At 50.4% G+C, this 13,086-nt stretch overlaps 1 protein-coding gene across 4 annotated transcripts in view; it reads right to left on the reverse strand.

The window, feature by feature from the left end:
* Positions 1-12,436, reverse strand: part of IL1RAP (interleukin 1 receptor accessory protein) — a 45,899-nt gene extending 33,463 nt beyond the window's left edge. Inside the window, exon 1 of one of the 4 annotated variants that reach the window (XM_035544507.2) lies at positions 12,158-12,298. The gene's annotated coding sequence lies outside the window, so the exon portion shown is untranslated. Of the gene's footprint in view, positions 1-1,964; positions 2,025-12,157 lie in introns of those variants that run through there. The other 3 variants (XM_050712456.1, XM_035544515.2, XM_035544519.2) reach the window with 3 other exon arrangements.
* Positions 12,437-13,086: the final 650 nt, after the last annotated feature.

Consider the following 13,086-nt stretch of genomic DNA (forward strand, 5'->3'; position numbering starts at 1 on the left):
CCATGCTAATTCTAAAGAACAATGCCACATTTTAAGAAACTGCCTTTGTCCCTTCTAACTACAGGCACCTAGGGAGATCTGACAGCCTTTTTCCTTTTCACTGAAGTCACACTACTGTACGCAGAACAAAAGCACCCTTCAAAACATCGTCACTAAGTGCTTTGGCTGAAAGGGCATTTAAAATAAAACAGTTGTTGGGAAGAGGGGAAAAAATAAAACTGCTCTGGTCATTTGAATGGTGTTACATATTTTTCATTATGTAATTCTGTCCCAAGCCCCTCTGAGTCAAAAGGATTTGAGAGTACAGAACTGGCTCTAAGAAGTGGGATACTGACATAGGAAAACAAAGGAAGACAAACTAAAAACAGAGTAGGCCGGCTTCAGAGTTGCTTTGCTTCTAAACTAAATAGGTTTGTGGCTCTTTGGGGCACCAGTAAGGGAACGAACTTCTGGGCTGATGCTGCCAGGGCTTCAAAGCATGCATCAGCAAGAGCCCCACTCCCTTTGCTGGCAGTTAAGTTGGCTGCGCAGTGCCGTGCTGCATAGTGGGGCCAGCATGCAGGAGAGGGGCAGGGCTCCTCTGCTCCCATGTCACTGTGTGCACATGAGCCCAGGGTCCCTGCATCCTCACACAGTGCTGGAGAAGGCTGCTCGATACATTTACTGTGTTTCTTACGTGTACAATCAAAACAAATTTAGAGAACCTAAAAGGTAGACAAAGGGTAGGCTGCAAAGGCAGCTGCAGACAAGTAATGGAAAGAGAAAAACACTGAGTGGGAAAAGGCTTTTCAGCCCTCCAGGGAACATTTTTGCTTTTCAGTACGTTTAGGACCAAGTCAGACAATAGGGGGGATTATTGCAGCATAAACCTTAGTGCCACTTAGCTGGGACTTGCACAGCTCATGCTGCCCCTGCCTCTCCTCCCGAGGCCATTGGGGTGCTGAGCAGCACCAGCCTCTGCTATAGAGTCAGGGTTTCCACTCTTGTCCCTGCCCAAAGCAAAGCCACTCCTGCAGTGAGTTTGCCAGCCCTTTAGAAAGCCCTCCCAAGCAATGTAACATTACACTGAAGCCCCTGGAGACATGAGTTGAAGGACAGATGACAGGTTTTGAAAGTCCAGCCTTCCCTCTCCAGGATGAAGCAGCACATTCATCAACATTAAACCAACAGTGGTTTGATAATGACCACCACAAGCAGCCGAGCACATTTTCCCTGCTCTCTGACAAGCCTTGTCACATCACTTCAAACACAGGCCCACTGACCAACAAAGGGTCCCAAACACTCTCCTTCAAAAAAATATTTGCATCTCTGCTAAGTGCAGGGAGCCCGTTTTGCAGCAGCTCCATAAGCCAGGCACATTTTGGCAGGCTGTGCCCCATCCCTCAGTCAGGGAGGAGCACGAGAGCAGCAAGTGTGACCCAGTCAGCACATCTAGGGTGACGCATCCAGTGCGGAGACTGTGAGACCGACACGGAAATCCCACTTCTGCCACAAGCTTTGCATATTACCCGTGGTTGTCCCCGTAGCCCTTGCACCCCCCAGTTTTCCCATCCACAGAAACTCACCAGACAATTACGCACCTGACAGCAGAGCAGGCTGAAAGCATTTCCATTACAAAGGCAATATATGCCATCAAAAACAAAGGAAACAGATTTGGGCGGACAAACTTTCTCTACCAGCTAAAATCATAGCAACTATTAAACACTTGCTTTTGCAGAGAGGGGAAGCAAAGGAAACTAGTAGGAGTCAGATGGAAAGCTGCCCTGGTGAGACAGCTCCCCTGCTGCTAGCACAAAACATCTTCTGTCTTCTCTGGCCAGAGCTGGTCTCCGTTACACCAGCGCTGGAAGCACTGGGAGCTACAGCACTCACACTCAGCTTTACATCCAGGTCTACTGAGCAACTGCTCCCCACCCAACCAAAAATAATAATAATAATAATGAAACAAGCCAACGAAACCTGACCTGGAAGCGATCTTCTTGGTCAGTAGCTCAACAAGCTCCTTGCCAGCTCCCAGTCCCAGGCTAGCAGAGTTGCAGCCTGCTAGGCATCAGCATCCTACGCCACCCCTGAGATACCAAGGGAAAGCCGGACCCATGGGAGCCCTCACAGGAGTCCCACGCGCCTGCCTCCAGTGTTTGGCAGCCAACCCAAGGGAAAGCTGGAGCTCACTGCCCTGCCCAAAGCCAGCCTGCCTACACAAAGGGCGTCAGAGCAGGAGGAAGGAAGGATTTCATTTCCTCCTGCACGTCATCCTAAAACCCTGCTGTCCTGAAAGGACACGATCCTTTCATCACCTTGGTTTTAAGGACATCCTTTGAGGCAAGACATATTGACCTCAAGAAACATTTTTTTCTTCTGCTTTTTTTTTGACAGTAAACGTACCATCCTGTGGATGAACAAGATGCACAGGTGCATCACCCTAGGGGTCACACAGGGAAGTGGGGACAGAACAACTCCCAGGCTATTTCTGCTTCAACACAGCAAAGCAAACTGCAGCAGCGAGGTGCCTGTCGAAGGCTGGCCAAAAGCTCCAGAGAGCAGCCTTGAGCTCAGAGGCTCAGCGGAAAGTGGGAAGAGGTTCCCTGATAGCAAGTCATTTCTGGGAGCTTTCTGGTGGTGCAAGGTTTGGCCCCACCAATGCTCATCTGCTTGGGTCACACAGGTGACTTCCAAGCAGGAAATTTGTGATATATTATTGACATTCAGATAGCATCTCCTGGAGTCCTTTCAGCTCAAAATATTTAAAGCTAATAAGCAGAATTCAGAGGAAGTGGCCATTTATACACACACAAAGAAAAAAAAAAAGGGAAAATGACCCAGACAGGCAGAGAGGAGAACAGAGGTCTTGAAGATACATCTGGAGAAAGCCAGCATTGCCACTTTTCCTTTTCAGTTTTTGTGGGGTCCTCCCAGGGCTTGGCAAAGCAAAAGTGCTACAGATCCTACACACTGCTCTGCTGGAGCCCAGGGTGCCACTGATTATACTCCAGCAGCTGCTTAGCAGGCAGAGCACATTGCATTTCATACATTTAAAATAAACTAGTTCAATAATCCAGCATCTCTCAGAAATGTATGCACACCTGGACAGGACAAATAAACAGCTGTGACTGTTACAGAGAGATCTGTGGAGTGGGCTGAAGAGGGACAGGCTGAGCCATGGCTATGAAATCAAACGGCACAGATTATTAATGCATACATGCTGGCCACCAAACAGTTCAAACACCAATCTACAAGAGCACTTCTGTGCTCAGGCAAAAGGTATCCAGCCAAGATTTTCTATTTTTTAAGTCTGAATAGCCAGGGAATGAAAAGCTTCCAACAGAGCTTCAAAGAGAGCTGAGACCTTCCGCGAAGCCAGACAATGCTTCTATTTTGGATGGCAATGTTATAGTGAGAGAAGAGCTCCAAGAAACACCCATGTGCTGCCCCAGCAGAAAATAAACTGACAAACTAGTCTTTGCACAGGAAAAATAAAAATAAAAAAAAAATCTGCAACCAATGTGGCCTAGGGAAACTTAAGGAATCCAGAAAGAGATTCCCCTCTCTCTTCAAGAGCACTGGTGAGCTCCTGTGGAACATCTACAGACAACTGAAAATGAGCATTTAGTTTATATATTCTTCCCCTTAACCTTTTTAATAGCTTTTAGATGTAGGCAATGCCACTGCCTTCCCTGAGAGGTTATTCCATGCTCCACGTGGATACAGCAGCACATCCACACTGCACAGTAGAGCACCCAGCAGCACACCCAGCTTGCTCAGCCCAAGGCTCTAAACCCAGAACGCAATGCAGACCCAGGCAGGTCTCTCAGCTGGGCTTACCGTCTTTCACAGGAGCAGCTTGGGGCTCTCAGACCCAGAGCAGCTTTCTCAACAGCGTCTCCCTCTAAGAACAGCAAGTGCTTGGCACCAAATGCCAGGGAACAGCAGTGTCTTTGCACAGCCCACCCGTCACAACAGGGACTGCACAAGCTCTGCTAAGCACTAGCTGTAAAAAGCGCTCAACAGCAAAAAAAAAAAAAAAAAAAAAAAACACTCTCATTAAGTTCAAGCATTTACTGCCAGGTACATACCTGCTCTTTCACTTTGCCTCCTTCCCTTTATACCCCTAGGTGCTTGCAGACCACGTTCCCAGGATGGCTACTCAGCTCCAGCCTCTTTCCCCTTTTGTTTCCCACAGCAGGCAAAAAACCCCAAGCACCCAGCACCCCAAGGCACAACACAATATCTCACTTCCCCTTCTAAGCAACCTTCTTACTATGCAATTACCACAACCTGCCCCCCCCAACGCTGACTACAACATTTCCAACGCTACAGACAGGCTTACCCACACTGCTGCTAAGGGGTAAAGAGCTGGTCTCTAACTCTACCTACAGCATAAGGAAAGATTTTCCTCAGGTGACTCCATTTATCTGGGATGAGCAAGATATTCAAGGGTAAAAGCAAGCCAACTGAGATTTTCATTCTCAAATTTGGGCCACACGGGGTTTCCACACCTGGCACTTCTTTTAATCAGGTTAATTTAATCGCATTTAGCCTTATGATGGGCCGATCCCCACAGAGAACTTGCTTGGGCTCTGTCTTTAACAACCCCAGCCTTCAAACCATCCAACCTTCAAACCATGGCACCCTGAATGTTCGAGTCCAGCAACCTCTTGCAAGGCTCTCCTGTCTGCTCTGTGAGCTCAGCACCTACACGGTGGGAAGGCCGAGAGGGAGCTGCAGGCAGCAGTAAGCTGTGATTGTCATCAATATTAATTATTTGGGGAGAATATGATTGATCTCGAGGGCAATTAATTCATTTCTCCAGCTGAATGACAAACAAAAGGCAATATAAGCACTGCTGACATTTCTAAAGGAGCAGCGACACGAGGAAATACCACTACGTGTTAAAAACCCTGCTGCAAAGGGCTAAAACACTGAAAAGCCTCCAAAACTGTCTTTTCTGAGCTCTCTTAATGCCAGGAAATGGGTACTTTAATATTCTCAAAGCTGCACTGATCCCTGCCCTGGGTTGGTCTGTCGCCACAAGGAAGCAATTGCTGAGTGCCCTTGGAAAGCTGGGTTGAGCTTCCCCCTCACTCTTTGACACTTCTTGTCAACAACTACAAAGTCATCACACCTGGTAGGCAAGGAAAAAAGGCTCATAGAGGGGAAACGTTGCCCACCTGGGTAGCCACAGTCTGGGCCATTCAATAGGACTGGCATGCCAGGCTGCTGTCAAGGTGCAGCTCTTCTGTGTAATGGAAGAAGAGGGCACTGCAAGCCTGGAGAAAAGCATTCCCTTCTCTGCAGCATCAGGTCAGGGTGTCTGTGTGCGCGCAGCCTACCAGGGAGCCAGATTATCCAGAGTCTCCCTAAAGTCCCCACTGCAGTGCTAGACAGAACCAGGGAGGTGGTGAAAGAGAAATGCACTGAGGCTGTGACTGGTTTTGCTTGATGGAAGAGGAGGGAAGACAACCCATGGGGCCTCAGCTGTACTGGGCACGATTTGCTAGAGCGACACATTCTGGGATTGTGCAGCACACCTGTGCTTGTTTGAAAAGGTTGTGTGCCCTACTAGCCCCTCACAGCCTGCCACCATTATCGTGTTAGGTGGCAACACGTATCTCTTCCTCCCATTATCAGGATCCCCCTTGTAAACATGGGCTGGAAGACAGTTGTACTTAGGGGCGGGGAGGGGTAGGCAGCTATATCTCAGCAGAACAAATCCAATTACTTGTATTAGAGTGAATTTGTACAGCCTTCTTGTTCGGAATAAGTATTTTCTACAGATCCTGGAGCTTTGAAATAACAAACTGCTGATCAACGTGCGTAGGGGGGGCCTTGGATGTTACCACAGTGGGATGGAGGTGAGGTTATTTTAATTCTGGTTTTTGGTGAAGTTTGCCTTTTTGCAGTAAGGCTTGCTTGAGGAAAAAAGGAAAGGGACTAGAATTTTGGGCTCCCACCCCTGTGCTGTGCTCCTGTTAGTTCCTAATGCCGAAGTTTTTAAACAGTCCACTAGTTTAGCATACCAGTATGAGTATCTGGTTAATCTACATGAAAACTACTGAGCCATCCATCACCACATGTAGTGTATGAAAAGATGTAGTGCCTCCCTGATTATCAGGCACCAAACAGCGTACAAATGGCTGTCCCCTGAACTGAAGACATTAGTCGAGGCTCCTGAAATCTGTGCCTCTGTTTCCCTAGCCACATTTATAACAGCCTCTCCCCACCTCGCACCACAGCTGTGCATCTTAACGTCTCTAAAATGCTTAGAGATGCTGAGATGAAAGATGACATATGAGTGCAAAGTATAGATTAATTTCCCAGGCTCAGCAGCCACTGGAGCTGATGGGGATAAATGTACCACATACCCGCCAGAGAAAACTTGGGTTTGAGCCTGTCTTAAATAGTAAATACTTAAGCAGCAGTTCCCTTGGAACAAGTCCTCTTTGGCTGGGCACTGGAAGCCCCAGCAGGCAGGAAACACAGAAATGCAATACATGACTATAAAAAATAAATGCCTTTCCAGAATAAAGCCTCAAACCTGTTTCTATAGAATTTGGTAGTGAGATTTCAACTCATTTCAGTAGGAGTACAACAGAGCTGTTCAGGTTTATCAGCCAATGTGTTAAGAACATGGCCAAACATAATTTGAAAAGCTATTTCCATTTCTGTTTGTTTTTTAAATGATTAAAAATCCAGTTTAAATATTGCAAGGAAAACTTGAAATTGAGCAAGATAAGTTCTGGCTTCCTTCCGAGTAGAAGGCAAACCCCAAAATGCTACTGCAGATCTAACAGATGGGAATTATTTTTCACTCTTTAAAAGTCCCATTCCTTTGCTCTGAGATCAACTGTAATTAGCTCATTATTTACATGTAGGACAAAAGGTAAAATATAAAGAAAGGCAATTGCGACCACAAATAACAGGCAGAAAAAGGCAAAAAATAAGTAAAAACTCCCTCTAAGAAGAAAGTGTCACGTCTTTCTCACCAAGCAACATAATTGTTATAAATATAGAGTTAAACAGCTCCACAGCATCCTGTCAGCACTAAGGATAAACATCTAGGTCACAGCTTTGCAAGCTTTTACACACAAGTTCACTGAATATATAAGAAACATTCTCTGAAGATCTGAAAATACCACATGAGTGGACAGGATCAGGCCTAAGAGAGCCAAGATATTCCATTACACTTTTATGTCAGTAATGAAAGGGATTAAGCAAAACTGGGAGGAAGAAGAAAAAAAAAACACAGCATCTTTTCTAGTTAGAGTTCTAGTTAGAGACAGAAGCATTAAAAGTTTTGTTTTTTTTTTTTTTTAAGTCCTCTTCTAATTCTGATAACACCTCTGCTTACTCAAGCTGAAGAGTCTTCTATTCTAAATTATTTGTGCGAGGGTGTGATTCGCTGCCTCCCAGCTGCACCACAAAACTGTCCGTGGAGCTGCCTGCCAAGGCAATTACCCACCTCTTAGTGGGCTATCTCCAGGCAGAGCCCCAAGCTGACAGTGTTAAACAGTAAGGTTTGCCCAGCCGTGGTAAGCGAGATGTTAGTGGTAAAGAAGAGTAAAGGAGCTCGATGGCAGGCAGTCTCAAATAGCTCTGCACCAACTGGGCACCCTCCCGTGACAGCTCGGGGATCCCCACAGCTATGATGGATGTGGGGTGGGAGTGCAGGACCACGCAGTTCTCCTTCTGCACCTACCAGCACCTGGAGAGAGCTGAGAAGAGCTGGTAGCTCTGGAAGACCCTGCTCCAGGTGGGATTTCCAGGGTAAAGGGTCTCTGCTCCCAGGAGAAGCCTCCTCCCACCCTCTGACTCAGCCCAGGACCCACAGCAATCTCTTATTGTCTGCCCATACTGCCACACACACAGCCTTTAGGTTAGCAGCACCTTTTTCTTAACACATGTAAATCTAAAAGGACTCAGTGAGAATCAATGTAAGGTTTTCCTATAAATATGGAGTGCAAGAAGCAGGAGGAAAGAAAGAAGGAAAGCAAGCAGGTCCACACAACACCAGGGCCTTGGCTCTGCTCATCACCAAAGGTAAGGATGGGAATAATTCTCCCCAATTTACTGATACACAAAAGTGAAGCTCTGGCTCCCTTACACTTTCCTATTCTTTTCCTAATGCTCTCTCAGACTTCTGTCTTCAGCCAGTTATCCTTGCTGCAATTTCGTTAAAACTGTAATTGGATAATCTCCAAGACCCCAGGGAAACCCTTTGTCAGAGGAATTCCTGGGGAGGTAGCCCATTTGATAAAACTGAGAGCTGATAAACGAACAAGGGGCTGACTGAAGAAATGATTCTTTGTTCGTAGCAGAAATCCTGTTTTACCAGCAACTATTAGTAAGGAACCCTATAACAAAATACGTGTGCTCGTACATTCATGTTCCTGTATTTTATTTTCTATCAAATAAGACTCTAAATCTACAAATATCAGGATTTCTCTATGCTTTACATTGGGAATTTGGACCTCAGCCTGTGCACTTACTACCTCAGAGATCCCAACGGTGTAGGCACCTCTGGAACTAATTTCCCCAAGTCCGTTTCCTTTTTGCACTCTGTGTACACGTGGCTCAGTCGCACGCAAAAGTCCCACATGTAACGAAACTTCAGTGAGAAACGTGAGATGAGTCTTCTGCTTTGCAAACGCATTGGAGAGGAGGGAGGAGAAACCCTAAAACACCTCCCAGAACACGAAGCTCTTTTGTTCTAGTTTTACAGCGACCAAATCTCAGCCATCCGTTCTGCTGCCGGCAGAGCAGAACGAAGCGGTTACAAACAGCGTGGGGAAGGAAACCCACCGGCCCCGGAGCTACACCCAACCCGCAGGGTTTCGTCGAGGCAGTCAGCTCAAGCGTGGCAAACACAACTGAGGGCTCTGCTTTCCTCCTGCACCGCAGCTGGCCCACCCTGCACAGCTGGAGGGCCACCGGCTCTCACCTGCTGGGCACAGCGATGCTGGCTCTGCTCGTGGGGACACCAAAATCCATCCGCTGTGGCAAGAGAGAGGCTGGGGAGGAAGGAGGAGAGCAGGCGACGTCTGAACTGCGAGCTCTGCCGTAGAAAGAGTTTCAGTTCCCAGATAACGTGGCGCTGTTCACAGCTTTCAGCTTATATAGGCTTTTCCATATATCTATTTTTATTCCCGAAGCATTCCCTGTTGCTGTATGATGAAAAGAAGGATCGGACAGCATGGATGCTGTCAGCTGTCTGAACACGTTCACATCCTGGCTGTAATATTCCTAACTGTGCACCTTGCTGATGCTACCTGTGCTCTGAGAGACAAGCCAGGACACTCCTTGGCCATGCTGCCAGCTGCAGTGGCCATCTCCATGCCAAGTTTTTGTAAGTCAGAGCCTTGCCGAAAAGGGAGGGCATTTGACAACAGTGGGGAACCCAGGACAGATGGGAAAAGACATATGAATCGTGTGCCTGCCAAAATAGCCAGCATAAAAATCTAAACATAATAAGTGAGAGGAAAGAAGAAAGAATAATAATTTAAAAAAAAAAAAGGCATGGTCTTGCCTCTTATTCTGCAGGAGCAAAATGCTTCTTCTGGTGCTGGCATCTGGCACATGCTGGCCTTGGAGGAACAGAGCTGGGACAAGCTCTCCCTCCACCTCCTCCTTCCCATACGCATATTTCTGAGCACAACATTACAGCGCCAGGGCCACGGAGGAGGCATTCCCCATCCCTCCACATTTCCAGGCATCATCTGACCTCCTGCCATGCTGTTCACCCACCCCCCTGAAGTCTCTCCCACCTACACGATCCAAGCTCATCAGGGTGATCTGGCCCAGGGTATGAGCCTGCTCTAGCCCAGACCTGGCAGCACTCATCCCCGTTGCACACCAGCAGCACTCAGATGCACGATACCTGCACAGAGCCCCAAAGATCTGGAAGGAGAGAGCCCAGACACGTTCAGACACAAACTTTCCTTCACCGACACTCAGAGGAACCAGGCATGGACAGACTTGAGCAAGCACAGCTCTTCCCATGCAATATGTAGACATTTTGAACTCAAGCTATACCCAGAAACACGGAAAGAAAGTCACAGGGCTGCAAGTATGTAAACCTGCCCTCTGCTTGCACACTGGCACTGTGTTAGCAGCTTAACCTCTCATCCCATAGCTCCCTGCTCCACCTCCATGCAGCAGCTCCTACCTTCCCAGCTTACTGCTTCCACCACCCCAGGTCCTCACAGCCTTATTCTCCAAGCCCATCATTATCCTCCAACTTGAACCGTCCAGAAACGGAAAGAAGGCTCCTGTGGAGAGGGTGCTGTGAGTGACTTGAACCACTCTGCACTTAATCCAGGTAAGGAGGACATCGGGTCTTAGAGCTTAACCCTCTCAGCTCGCCCTTCCCTGCTCACCAGGGCCAGGCAGGCAATGGGGGCAGAAATCTGGGCAACGAGCGCTCCCACCAGAAAGTCCTTGGGCTCGAGTGATGCTCTCTCCATGCAAGCAGGAGAGACTCTTCCTGCACGGAACACAATACAGCACGTAAATCTTCTGGAGCTGCCAAAAGCAACCCGTTATAAATGGCCCTCTAAGTTATGAGATATGGACTCTCCACTGCACGGTTCATAAATAATACTCCGATCTCTCTGTGTATGGAATTGTAAGTTCTGTGACAGCTCTGCTTATCCGAGGGAGGACACGGTTAAAAATGGAGCGTCAGGAAAATACTACTTTTTAATTACATAGCAAATATTTAAAAAAAAAAAAAAAGATAAGAACCTTGCTGCAATCTCCCAAATTCAGGAATAAAAACCCTTTCCTATGACAACAAAACTAAACGTACTTAATAAGAAAAGAAGATCTGTAAAACAGATTTTATTTTTTTCCATGCATTATAACCAGCTATTCACAAAGCAGAGGCTGGGATGGAAAGAGAGAGTGTGCCTGTGAAAGTGTATTTATAATCTGGTTTTCAGCAGCATCCGAAGGCCCTGCGAACAGGATCCCGGTACGTGAACACCGTGCAGACACAGTCCGAGGAAACAGCCTGAGGAACAAGCACTGCCGCTGCACTGAGGGGAAGTGACAGTGGCACAGAAAAGGGCCACCTGAAGAACTGGAGCCCCGATGGTTTCTTTCCCCCCTTCCCTTTCAGGAAAGCATCCCCACCCGACCTGTTCCCACCCAGACCCCTTCCCACAACGCTTGGCAGAAGGGCACACCGACCCCAGCACACACCTGCCGCCAGCACCTGGTCACTTGCAGGCGCCTTTCTCGGACGTGTCCCTTCCACTTTATTTTCCTGCCGCAGCTTGAATCTGTCCCCTTTCCTCTCCCCCTTCCATTCTAACCGGAGAGAGCGCGTATCAGGCTGGTGCGTTTGCAATGCAGACGAAAATTAAAGTTGCGCTCATCGCTGGATAATCCAAGCGCCCCTGGCGCAGAGGAGGGCCACCAGCGACCCGCTCCGCATTTCGGGCAGCGGGGCTCCCGCAGCTCGGCTTTACGCCTCCTTCAGCATCGGCTGCGTCCTCTGCCGAGGTGCAAATCCGGCAGCAGCACACGCCGCAGGGACCTTCCCCTTCCCCTTGTCCCCTTGTCCCCGTGCCCCCGTCCCCCAGCCCGGCCCGGGGGCGCAGAGCTGCGGGTCCCTCCCGGCGGTTCCCACGGTGCGGGGACCTCGGGCTCCCCGACGCCTTCCCGACCGCAGCCGAGTGTTTCCGCCTTTTTCTTTTTTTTCTTTTTCTTTCTTTTTTCATTTTTTTTTTAGGGGTGATTTTCCCCGCCGGGCCGGCCGAGCCAGGGGTGCTACCGGCAGAGCGCCGCGACCGCCCGCATCACGCTGGAAGCCGCCTCCTCCGCCCAAAACTTTCCCTTCGAGTACGGGAAGTTCACGGCCGGCCCGAGCCGAGCCGAGCCGAGCCGAGCCGAGCCGTGCCGGGCCACCCTTCCTGTCCCGGCGCGCAGAAGGGCTGCGCCTCCCTCCCGCTGCCCGCACCCTCGGGTCCCATCCCCATCCCCATCCCTATTCACTTTCCTATCCCCTTCCCTATCCCCATCCTCATCTCTATCCCCATTCCCATCCCCATTCCCGTCCCCATTCCCATCCCCATCCCTTTTCCCATCCCCGTCCCATCCCATCCCCGTCCCATTCCCATCCCCGTCCCCAGCCCCACGCGCGATCACCGTGGCTCACCTGGGCACGCGAAGAACGCGCGCCCCACGCGCGCCGCGCTCCCTCCTTCTTCTTCTTCTCCCTCTTCCTCCTCCTTCTCCTCCTCCTCCTCCTCTTCCCCGGCCCGCGCTCTCCAGCCCCGCCCCTCCGCTCGTTGCACCGGCGAGGAGGAGGCTCCGGGTCCCCCCCACCCCCGGCCCGCGGGGGGCACTCGGCAGCAGCCGGGCTGGGGGACCCCGGGAGGGAGGCAGGGGGCTCCCGGCCAAGTCCCCGCCGCGTCCCTCCCGCAGCTGGCGGGGTCCTGCCGGCAGGAGGCGGGTGGCACGGCCACGCGTGGACCAGGGCTCCCCCTCCTGGCCCGAGCTGCGCTCCCAGCCTGGAGCTGCTCCGGGGGGAGGAGGAGGCGCGGCCACAGCGCTGCGGCAGCCCCCGAGGAAAGGAAAAGGGGCTGGGGGCGAAGAGGCTCCGTGCCGAGCCCCCTCTGCCCCCCGCAGAGCGTGGGGAGGGAAGGGGGCGTGGGTGGGAGCCGTGGCACCGTGCTGCGGGTGTTAAGGGAACACGCATGCTGTGCCAGGACACTTGCAGGGGATGGTGCGGGTGCTGCTCCGCCAGTTTCCATCCCTGCATCTCCCCTTCCACATCCCCAGAGGCAGCCCCGCACACCTGGCCCCCAGCTCGCCGCCTGCAACACCGGCGCTTTTTGCCCCAGCCCTGCCCCAGGCACGGTGCTGGGTTGGTGATGACCGTGAGTTTGCTCGTGGGTGAGGAGGGAAGGCCTGAAGCAGACCCCTAGGGGAAGCACGGCGAGGCTGATGAGTGGAAGAAGAATTTGAAGAAATTGGGGTTGGCACCTTCTGCAGGACAACGGGGCCAGCGATGACCAACGCAGCCTGCAGCGCAGGAGTGCCCTTACCACGGGCAGGGTCCGGAGCTCTCCCCCCTCGCAGGGT

The sequence above is a fragment of the Cygnus atratus genome, chromosome 9 (assembly GCF_013377495.2).
Source record: "Cygnus atratus isolate AKBS03 ecotype Queensland, Australia chromosome 9, CAtr_DNAZoo_HiC_assembly, whole genome shotgun sequence".
Taxonomy (NCBI): Eukaryota; Metazoa; Chordata; class Aves; order Anseriformes; family Anatidae; genus Cygnus; species Cygnus atratus.